The sequence below is a fragment of the Gymnoscopelus microlampas genome (genome assembly GCF_963454915.1).
Source record: "Gymnoscopelus microlampas genome assembly, chromosome: 14".
NCBI lineage: Eukaryota > Metazoa > Chordata > Actinopteri > Myctophiformes > Myctophidae > Gymnoscopelus > Gymnoscopelus microlampas.
In genome coordinates, this window is record NC_139951.1 from 2193636 (window position 1) to 2205875 (window position 12240).

Consider the following 12240-nt stretch of genomic DNA (forward strand, 5'->3'; position numbering starts at 1 on the left):
GTGTATGTGTTTCTAGTTAACATGCTACAGACTCAGAGCCATATCAAAGCTACTGGACAAAAGTAAACACCCATTGAGCAGAATGTCAAGTAAAAAATGCATAAGAATATTCAAAAAATAGGGGATCTCCATTTGTACTCTTGCAGACCTGTCCATTTGGTTCTATCTGTACACAGACGCTCAGACATGTAACGGTCCATTTTGATTCCATGTGTTACCGCTGTAGTTTGTCCTGGTGTACTGTATGTGTTTCTAGTTAACATGCCACAGACTCAGAGCCATATCAAAGCTACTGGAATGAATACAAAATGGGCCACTGTTCATTTAATTCAATTTTGGGTTCTGTGTGCTGGTGTCTGTCGCCCGCCTCTTCTTCCAAAGCCAATGCAGTTCCTTCATGTGGAACGCGTCACGTGAGCCACCCAACGAACGCCAACTGAGAGGGAGAGAAAGGAAATAAATTAGACAACGGTGGTGTTGGTACTTTAATAAGGACCCCCAATTTAACATGCATCAGGTCTACAGACCCTGTTAATGGCATGGCTATCTCTGAGACCCCAATTTTTATATAGTGAAATGTATGTTAATTTAACTCAGTGTGTAGAAACCCTTGATACATTGATCAGTTCCCCTCTTCTAATGCCTCACTAAATTTCCACACCAACACCATTTTCACATAATGTTCAACTATCATGACATAGAGAGGTTTCAGGGATTTATGGTAAAATAAATGTGGCGTGCTGTGAGCTTGTAGATTGGCTATTTTTGGATAACTGTGTAGTCACACCCTTACCTTGCAAAACGTGAGGTCCAAGAGGTTCTTGAATGTGGTCACTGCCCTCACCAGGTCAAACAGCGCTGCGTCTGGAACATACAGACACAGGGATAGTGTGTAAGTAATCAAACCGTTTTTGTTTTTTTAGTCAGGCTCTACTTTATACTGTTATGCTGTACATTACTTCTAGACTCGTGTTAAACCTACCATGGTTTTATAAGCTTGGTCATCACAGATGCTCCTCGATCTCTTCATCCCCACTGCTGTGACGCAGGAAATGACGAGCAGAAACATCTGAGAAAGAAAGAAAATTAAAAAGAAAAAGAGAAGGTTTAGACACAATCAAAGCCGTATCATGCTCCATCGCAGGAAAAAACTACAAACAGTAACATACTAATATCAATGCAGGGTCTTAAAGTTTTCTGGGGCCTGCATTTAGCTGCTAACCAGTGTTTAATAAAGTCATGTTTGTTGTTTTATTTTATGTAAAGGCTCAGCAACATCAGAACTCCACGATGAAAATATATAATCGTTGCCTTGTGCCTTCATACCTGAGGAGAACTCCTCTTGTCCAAAATGGTACAGCTGGGTTCCATGATGCTAACCTGGAGGTTATGCTGTATAGAGAGAAAGAAAAGAGAAGGAAAAAATACATTTAAGATTTCGGCTGTGGCATAAGATTGTAGATTGGCTATTTTCAGCAGCCAGTTCATTTAATGTAAAGCAAAATAATTAAGAAAATTAGCAGCCGTGTGTGTGTGTGTGTGTGTGTGTGTGTGTGTGTGTGTGTGTGTGTGTGTGTGTGTGTGTGTGTGTGTGTGTGTGTGTGTGTGTGTGTGTGTGTGTGTGTGTGTGTAAGCTTTTAGCTTAATTCTGCCTTATTCTAGCCTTCAGCTAACATGAGCTCGGCGAACTATATAAATAAAATAAGTACAAGTATCCATAACACAGATTTACCTACCAATCCATCGATCAACAGTTAGTATCATAACTCTGTGACGTGATTAAAAGTAATGTGGGTAGCAACCAAGAAAAGTCTAGTCAGTTAGCTACAGTAGGCTAGCCAGCTAGCACGCTAACATGTACACAATGAAACAGTCAAACATTTCTAAAACGAGATATTTAGACTACACACAGCAGGCATACATCCACACAGATACAAAAAAATAGTAGGCTATACACTAACCTTTAAATTACATTTCCCCGGAGGAAAAGGATCGATATATCAGCGGTATGTTTTCCCTCCGTCGAGAAGCATAGAGGAGAAAGAGAAGGGACGACGCAGAAGCAACCGGATGTCCTACCGTTGCTCAAGGAATAGAGCTGTAGTGTTGCCATGTCTGCTTATTATAAGCGACTTTGGGTTTGTTTGAAGACGCGTTGTGAGCTTGTACATCGGCTATTTTCAATGGTGGTGGAGTCTCCCGTCGATCCGACGGATGAGTAGACATGCAGTTATTTCCTTTTAGCGTGGCTCCTCATGTGGGAGCGTAGCCCTATCCCTGGGACACACAGTCTTCCACAGATACTGCAGGGAGTTTTGTCCTGTGTTGAGGTGAGAGGTCCACGTGTCCTGCGGTCTCTCTTGTCTTGGATTGATGCCGCTCTTGCCTGTTCGAAAGTCTCAATGCCTTGGGTAACTTGATGCCTCCACCCTTCCCTGTCGGTAGCTTTATCCTCCCAGTTTGCTGCATCAATTTTGCAGCTCCTGAGGTTGGCCTTCAGCCTATAGTCACCACATGACTATAGCCAGCAATACACAGTTTTGGGCTTGTTTTCATAGACCTGGCTGCTTATTTCTCTCGCAAAATATGGCAACACTGGTCAGTGATTTGATGTAAGCGTCCGTTGCGTATATCCGGTGTATATCGCCACCTACTGAACTGGAGTATATTGAGTTCCTGCTGTAAGGCCTAAATAAAGTATGTTTAGTGCTAATAATGAATTATACAACTTGATAATAAGGGTAATAATAATAATAATAATAATAATAATAATGGCTTACAGCTGAGGTGTATACCGCCACCTATTACCAGAGTATGTATTATGAGTCCCTGCTGTACATAATAATAATAATAATAATAATAATAATAATAATAAGACACTTCATTATATATATTTTGTTTTAAATAAGCAAATACATCAACTCTAAATTAGAATTAACAATGCAAGGAATAAATATAATAGCAACAGAATAAGAATAATAAAAACAACAAAGCTAAAAAAACAACAACTGAGGAGCAATTAATCCTTGGAATTATTCAGTAGTACTATTATCAGTATTATTACTGAGGTCACCTTATTTTGTTTTGAACACTAAATAACATTAATATACACAATTACAAATGGCTCCAGGTTTAGGGGGGGAAATGGCAAAAAAAAAATGTTATAGTTTTACTTGTTAGTGTTTAATTTGGACTACTTTCTTTTATAGTTTTACTTGTTGACTTTTTTGATAGTGTTTAATTTGGACTACTTTTTTGATAGTGTTTAATTTGGACTACTTTTTTATATAGTTTTACTTGTTCACTTTTTTGATAATGTCATTTGTATATTTGGATTATCTCTGTGCCTTTTTCTAATAAAAAAAAAGAGAAAAAAAAGTCTTTACTGCATTATATCATGTACATCAGGGGTCAGCATACTCAGATACAGCAGGAAAGCTGCCAAAATGTTCTTATTTTTTATTTGTGCAACTGTCATACGACTGTAGCAAAAATATAGCTTTACAGACCCATACAGCCAGACAGGCAGACAGACAGAGTTTATATAAATAGTTTTACGTTTCACTTTTTTTAATGGTGTTGAATTTCTATATTTGGATTATTTCTGTGCTGTGATAGCAGTGAAAATGAAGTGATAGCAGTGATGATAGCAGTGATGTTCACCCAGTTTAATTTCAGGGACCCCAGTCCAATGGCATTTCTATCTTTGGGACCCAAATTAATCTTTATCTTTAATTAAAATCATGGTTAATTTAACTCTGAAACATGTATAACGTACACGTTTCACGGGTCCATTTGGTTCCATGTACACTTTTACTTACAGACCCATAAGGGTCCATTTGGTTCCTTCCTATCATTTAGCTGGGGACCCCCTGGAACTCCCTCAAGACCCATGGTGGTCCCTGGACCCCACTTTGAGAACCAATGGTTACAGAATGTATAGGGAAAATTCAAAGCGTGGCATTAACAGCGTCAGGACGTCGTGACGCTGGCTGCAGACCGCCGCAGACTCTTCTAAAATGCTACTCCGCCGGACATTTCGGTGAGCGAGACATCTCCGGCGTGAGGAGGGCGTGAGGAGGGTGAGCCTCCGCTCGGCGGGGCCCGCTCTGTCCAGGCCGGCCTGACGTCGGTTGCAACGCCGATCTGCTAGCTGGGTACAAGATAATCTTTCAAGATTCTCTTATCAGATTATCTAAACATGCACACACTACACGATCTAAAAAATCGGGGACGTCTCACACTACAAGAGTCTATGTAGAGTATCGGGCCCGAGGAGGGGGCAACGACCTCACGTGGTGTCAGCTCACGTGATCTCTTGCGGAAGCAGAAGTAAACATTGGGACGAGTGGAAAAACATGTCAAGCGAAACCGTTTTAAAAGTCCACTGGACAGCTGAAATGGACCAGGAATTGGTGGAGAGATGTGGCAAGAACACGAGTGTATAACGTTTCCTCCGACGCCTTTTGCAACCATTCAGAGAAACAAGACATGGGGATATATCGCCTCCACTCTGAACGTAACAGGTGAGCGAGAAAGCTAATGCTAAGCTAATAAACAGTACATGATGACCTGCTAGCTACACGTTTATAGATTGACCATTTGGTTCCATTTGTACAGTCTCAATAGTTAACACGCTGTATACTGTGCAGCTATCATCTTTTGTTACTATGGTTTTAATTACTATAGCTGCATGGATGGTAGCAGTGACTGTCAGTGAGTTAAAGCCTGTAACATCACATAACATTTATGATTTCAGTTGTTGAAGTGAGGGCAAGAGCCAGAACCAGGGCTGCCAACCCTCCTGGATCCTGCAGGAGTCTCCTTGATTTCAACCACATCTCCTCCTGGACTCCTTCATTGTCATTTCTCCTGGATTTGGTGTCAAACTCCCAAAATTCACCAGAACACTGCTGACCAGACTCCCCATTTAGGGAGTCTGGTCAGCAGTGGTGTAGAGCAAAGTACATGTACTCAACTACTGTACTCAAGTATAATTTTGAGTTTTTTTTTTTTTACTGTACTGGAGTATTTCCAATTTTCAATACTCTTACTCCATCTACATCTCAGAGGCAAATATTGTACTTTTACTCCACTACAATTATTTGACCATTTCAGCCCTATGTTATACATAGGCTATTTGAAAATAGCAGATCTACAAGCTCACATGCAACACGTTGTGAGCTTGTAGATTGGCTATTTTCAAACATTGTAATACTTTTACCTTTGGGTACTTTAAAGTATATTTTGATGCCAATACTTTTGTACTTTTACTCAAGTAACAATTTGAACACAGGCCTTTTACTTGTAACAGGGCATTTTCATATTATGGTATTGCTACTTTTACTTATGTAAAATATCCGAGTACTTCTTCCACCACTGCTGGTGCTACTGCTACTCTGAGACAGGTATAAAAGGTTTCTGAAGCCCCATCCATCCAAGTGGAAGGAGTTGACGTCTAGGCAGAGGTGGACGCTGGAATTCCTCAGACAATATGCCCGCATGTCGCCCCAGTGAGACCAGTGTTATGGAACAGGTTTCTGCATTAATGTCAGGGCTTTGTCTAATAAGGAGTATTGATTTGACAGCAGTATATAATATAATGAACAGCAGTAGTACAAACATGTTGCATTACCCTGTTGATGCGTGTGCATATAGTGTAATGTTTACACTTGTTGACTCTTGAAAAATGTTACACTTCCATGTTGGAAACAAATAAATACTTGAAATGAAAACATGAACTCTTTAATTTAAACAAAGCACATAATGTATGTTAAAGATAACGCCTGCATTGCAACAGTTCAGTAATATTATGTAAATGAATGGTATAAGGTACATTTCAAATTATACTATATAACAGGGGTCAGCCAGTTCAGTCATGGGCCATTTTTTTCTATGCCAATAAGATGGTGGTAGACATGCTTGTGTAATCATTTTGTGCAGGCCCCATCCTTATATGATATTTAGTTATCAGAAAGTTTAGATAGAAAGTATGTTATCTGGAAACAGTCATACTCCTTTCATGTTTCAAGGTCTCTTAGAATAGATATAAAATGTACTGTTAAAGGCATGTTTGCTTGTTCTTTTTTTTAAGGTGATACTTTTCAACCAAAAGTCTAAAGAGGAAGGTTGACAGTTAAAACAAAAACATTTGATGAAAATTGATTACTTTATTTTTCTATTTTTCAAAGAAGGTTAACGGAGGTACAGAAAAGATACAATGTCGACATATGACAAGATTAGATTAGATTAGATTTATTGGTCCCCGTGGGGAAATTCGTCTTCACTGACTGTACATTACATAAAAAGACCATTACACATCACACAAGACAGACAAACAAGCAACAAGACAACTGTTGTCAATAGGACAGATATTTTTTTTTCTTCAGCTGGGCCTTTTGTTCAGGACCTCAATAGCTGCAGGGACCAGGCTTTTCCTAAAGCGGGCCCTGTTAAACGTGAGTGTTCTGTACCTGCGCCCTGAGGGTAGGAGATTGATGAATTTGTTGAGTGGGTGGGTGGTGTCTTGAACTATGGAGTTAGCTATGCGTGTGATGGATCTATTGTTCAGTTCTGTGAGGTTGGGTGTAGGGAGACCGATGATTTTAGCAGCTGTATTTGTGATGCGTGTGAGTTTGGCCTGGTTTGTGACAGAAAGCATAGTGAAGAAACATGTAGAACAGTACAGAAGGATGGGTTGAATGATACTTTGATATAGCAATAGCAGGAGGTGTGGGGCAACATATAGTCCTTTAAGTTTACGGATGGCTGACAGGCGTTGTTGACTTCTTTATTGAATGTCCGTGGTGTGCTGATCAAAGGAGAGTTTATTGTCCAGGGTAATTCCTAAATATTTAAAAGTGTCCACTGTTTCAACTGTTTGGGTGTTTATGATGGTGGGGGGAGGGGGGGCTGATCAGTAGTTCCTTTGTTTTATTTACATTGATTTGAAGATGGTTGTCTGAGCACCACTTGGTGAAAACGGAAACAGTGTTATGATAGTCCAGAGTAGATTGATTTCCATCGGAGAGGAGTGAGAGGATGGCTGTGTCGTCAGAGTATTTTATGTATGATGTTATGGGTGAGTTGCTGATGCAGTCATTGGTGTAGAGAATGTACAGGAATGGGCTCAACCCACATCCCTGTGGCACCCCGGTGTTGGTGGTGAGCATAGGGGATGTGGTCGAGCCCACCCTTACTGCTTGCAGTCTGTCTGTGAGGAAGTTGTGGATGAGGTGGATCAGCTGGGGGGGGGATGTTGAGATGATGTAGCTTCTGGATCAGCAGGTGTTTCTGTAGGGAGTTGAAGGCAGAGCTGAAGTCCACGAAGAGAATCCTGGCGAAGTTGTAGGTGTATTCCTTCCCTTTTTTGCCTGTTCCGTCCAGGTGTTGGAGGAGGAGATGCAGCAGGCAGGCCACAGCGTCCTCTGTGCCCCTCTTTGCCTTGTAGGCAAATTGGAGGGGGTCCAGGTGAGGGGTGACAAGTGGGAGGATGATGTTCAGCAGGAGTTTCTCCAGGCACTTCATGATTATGGATGTGAGGGCGGTAATGGTTAAGTTCTGAGGGTCTGGGTTTCTTTGGTATGGGGATTATGGTAGCGGTTTTCCATAGTGTGGGTATTGTGGCAGTCCGGTATGATTGGCAGAAGAGGGAATGTAGTATTGGGGTGAGTTCCATAGCACAGGTCTTAAGTACCCTAGCTGGGATGCCATCAGGCCCTGCTGCCTTGCCAGGCTTACAGCGGCTCAGCTGGCGCCGTACCTCCTCCTCCGTGAAGGGGTCCGGTTCTTCAGGGTCAGGTGGTGGGAGGGTTCTCAATAAGGCCTGACACTCGGATGAGAAGTCCTGGTTGTCAAAACGGATGTAGAAGGTGTTCAAGTCTTTGGTGAATGTTTCCGGGTCGCTGACAGTGCATGTGGATTTTGGTTCACACCCTGTCAGGGTTTTCACCTTCTGGAATGCTTGCTTTGTGTTCATGGTGCTGAATTCAGTTTCAAGCTTGTTTTTGTAGACCATTTTGGCTTTGAGAACCTCGTTCCTTATATCCCTATTTGCTGCCTCGAGGCCGGCCCAGTCCTGATGCCTGAAGGATTTATATTTTTCCTTCAGGCTCTGTTTTATTTGTGGAGTGATCCAAGGTTTGGAGTTGGTATATATCTTTATTGTTTTAGTTGGGATAGTGGAGCTTATGCAGAAATTGATATAGTCTGTAATGACAGAAGCCCTATCATTCAGATTTTCATCAAAAATGTTCCAGTCAGTGCAGGTCAGGGAGCCTTGAAGTTGGGTAATGGCATCCTCTGACCACTGGAGGGCGCTGTGACACTGCAGTTTGTGACGTTTTAACTCTTGTCTGTACAACGGGAGTAAACAGATGATGTTATGGTCTGCACGACCGAGGGGAGGGTGTGAACTGGCCCGAAAAGCATCGCTGACGTTCCCGTAGCACAAGTCCAAGATGTTACCCCTCCTTGTGGGAATATCCACATACTGTTGGAGCGATGGTAACACTCTGTCCAGTCTACAGCTGTTAAAGTCCCCCATAATGAACAGCGGAGCACCGGGATACTTGGCTAGCATAGCATTAGCATCCTCGGCTATCATCTCTGCAGCTATGTTGATGTTAGCCTCAGGGACTACATAGACGCAGCTGATCACAACAGTGGGAAATTCCCGGGGAAGATAGAAGGGACGGAGAGACACTGTCAATAACTCCAGGTTAGGAGTGCACATTTTACGGTGCACTTTGATGTTATTACACCATCTGTCATTGATATAAAGGCAGACACCGCCGCATCGCCTTTTCCCCGAGTCCCTCGTCCTATCTGCCCTAATGATGGGGAAATTATCCAGGCTCACCTCAGAGTCAGGTACCGACTCATCCAGCCAGGTCTCGGAGAGAGCGATGATACAGACGTCCTTGAAGGTCTTTTGATATCGGCTCCTGGCATGTAAAAGATCCATCTTATTACGGAGTGACCGAACATTGATGATGGTGGGGAGGGGAGGTCTGAAAGGACGTCGCCTAACCCGGCTTCGGATACCACCACGCTTCCCCCTTTTCCTCGGCTTAAGCTCCAACGGTAGAACCACGGCAGGCTTGATGTTGCTCCACAGAGAAGCCCAGTGTAGCAGGAGTTCATCTCGGCTGTAGGTGAGTAGCCCATTGCCGGCGTCGGGCTGGAGTGCGATACTATCGCAAATCAGCCATAGGATTGCGAGGAAAATGGCGATCACCTTGTAGCTTGTTGTCATGGCTAATCAGTCTGATTTAGCCCACATATAACATTTAGACGTTTAGACAAGACACATAACATAGGTTACAGTCAGTGTTGTCGCAGTAGAGCTCTGCCGTGACCGCTCCCGCAGAGCATGCGCCACAGGACGTGCGCCACAATATGCTTAGCAAATCTATTTTTCTCTCTCCCAGTTCCTTTTATTTTGGATTTACATATGGATTGACTCAAACACTTTTAGGAGATGAGTGTCATTCATTGGTTGGGTTTGGAGAGTATCACTGCGCGTGTGGCTTATGCATTAAGCAGTGGCTCCTCTCCAGTGGCTCCTCCACCCCTTAAATCCGACCGCCACAGTATGATTTATTTTTTTTACAGAAAAATTATATCAATGCTCAAATGCTCTCAGGCAGAATTATTACTGTGCACATGTACTATGTAATACTTTGTGTTTGAGCATACATTTGCATTTTGAGAACCCAAAACTCGGTCCACGTTTCAACATATACACTGCGTATGAACAAGTGTTCATTTAACCTTTAAATTCCAGGATTAAATAACTGCCGTCTGATTGCCCTCACTGCCATAGAGAGTAAATGCTAAGCATGTCAAGGAGCTGATCAGTAGCATGTTACCGCCCACCATGGACCCCCACCAATTCTAACAGTAACAGATCAGCAGAAAGTGCCATAGCAACAACACTCCACACTGACTTCACCCACCTGGAGAGGAAGAAGGTGATAATAATGCTGTTTATAGACTACCACTCCCCTCCAGATTCAACACCAAGTACCTACCGACCGACTCAACCCCAGACTGTGCAGCTGGATCCTGAACTTTCTCTTAACCCAAATACCTAAAACCCCCCCAAAAACTTTCGGGGCAGTCCTCCCCCCACCTTTATCTTCTGGCTAGGGGAAACAACTATTCTGAAAATGGCAAAAGGGTGGTTGGCTGGTTGTGCATCACAGAGTTCTGGATGTGATGTGCAGGGGTTAGAAGTCCGGTGTCCAAATGACCACATACAGTACGCACTGCATGAACAAATTCATCATGCCACCTATATATTTTTATGTACTATGTAATGTCATTAACACATATTTTCACACAAGAATGTGTTTTGTTTCAATGCAGTTAGACAGCGAAAAATCTCATATTTCTGTTTGTATGGGACAAAAAATAAAGAAAAGATAATGCTCTCTTTGTCTTCTAATTGATTTTAGTTGAGAGAGTCACAGTAAAATACTGTAAACGTTTTTTTTCTCTTCTCCAGGACAGAAAAACTTAAAATAAATGACATACTGAATACTGTAGACTCGAATGGAAATACACACTAGAATACGAATAATAAGTCCAAAACTGTTACTTTTTCGGATTCTAATGAAAAATCTTCACATCTACAAGATTGGCTATTTTTGCAACTTTTATGTGACACTGCAGTATGACAAAGTAAGGAATGAATTTACAAAAAAAGGAGGAAAAATATGGAGATAACAAGTCTCTGTCCGACAGTGATGATATCCTATGAACTATAAAAAGTCCCACATGTCTGGAAACACAGGAACATGCTGCTCTGAGATGAATCACAGCATTCTCTCCTATCTGTCAAACATGGTCTCCATCTCAGCTTTCCTACTGTTTTTCTCTCCTACACTGTCTCTCCATCTCAGCTTTCCTACTGTCTTCATCTCAGCTTTCCTATCGTTTGTCTCCCCTATCACTGTCTCTCCATCTCAGCTTTAATTATTTTATTTTTTTTGCTTTTTTATTTTTTTTTTTTCCATTTCCATTTAAATGCGATCCTCCTGCCATGACACCTGGCCAGCAGGTGACATAAAGTACTCTTTGAGAAGCTGTCGTTCTTTGGCAGTGAGGTTGGGGTTTCGTGCCCTTGCAGCTTGCCCATTCTGCATGGCCCCAAGTCCATCTCTCCTCCGTGTTCCCTCGTTGACCCTGTGGTCTGCACCCTCCCAGTCGACCAGTGCCGGTGGCACGTAGACCACTGATCGACGGTCACGGAGGAAGTTGTGGAGGCATGCTGCAGCCAGGGTCATCTTCACTACAGTGTCTGGGTGAAGGAGGATTGTGGAGCGGAAAACCCTAAACCTATTGGCGAGAATGCCAAAGGCGTTTTCTACAATACGCCGAGCCTGTGAGTCTATTGTTGTAGATCCTCTGGTGGTGGTCCAGCTGTTTGTACGGGTAGGGCTTCATCAAGTCGGTTCTCAGAGGGTAGGCCTCATCCCCCACAAACATGTAGGGCAGCACCACATCAGAATTGGGCAGCATTTCTGCAGGAGGAACATTCAGGAGACCCCGGTCCAAAGCTCCCTTTAGGTCAGAACTGTCAAAGACCCCACCATCTGAGACCCTGCCCTGAACACCTACACTAACATAAATAAACGTATAATTTGCATCAACAGCTGATCATAAGTACAGAGCATCTACCCTTATAATTGTGCCATGTGCTGCCACTATTGGCTGGTGACTGGATGGAGATGTGTTTCCCATCAAGGGCACCCAGGCAATGTGGGAATTGCCATTTAGCATCAAAGTCATTGGCTACTGCTCTCCATTCTTCCTCTGATGTTGGTGTCTGCAAACATAGGAACAGAATGATAGATGAACAGTAATCCCCCACAAACATGTAGGGCAGCTACACAACAGTACGGTCATTATGACAGGTACACTATGCTGGTAGCTGGGGTGATCTTGGACAATTTCAGGGAACAGGTTAAGTATAAAGCCCAGTATCTTAGGTTAAGCATAACTAAAGGTAAGTATAAGGTATTATTTGGTCAATATTAATAGGTTTAGGGTTTACAGGGTAACAGGTTAAGTATAAAGCCTAGTATGTTAGGTTAAGCATAACTAAAGGTAAGTATGAGGTATTATTTGGTAAATATGAATAGGCTTAGGGTTTACAGGCTATCAAAATATTTTCTCACTTCCCCCAGTCAAGCATACTGCCTTATAAGACATCTGTTATCTTTATATGTTATC

At 42.5% G+C, this 12240-nt stretch overlaps 1 long non-coding RNA gene across 1 annotated transcript; it reads right to left on the reverse strand.

The window, feature by feature from the left end:
- Nucleotides 1–206: 206 nt before the first annotated feature.
- LOC311060776 lies at nt 207–1027 on the reverse strand. The gene is made up of 3 exons (XR_014602309.1): nt 983–1027; nt 794–864; nt 207–436 (listed from the first exon to the last, which is right to left on the reverse strand). It is a non-coding gene; the product is annotated as an uncharacterized lncRNA (long non-coding RNA).
- Nucleotides 1028–12240: the final 11213 nt, after the last annotated feature.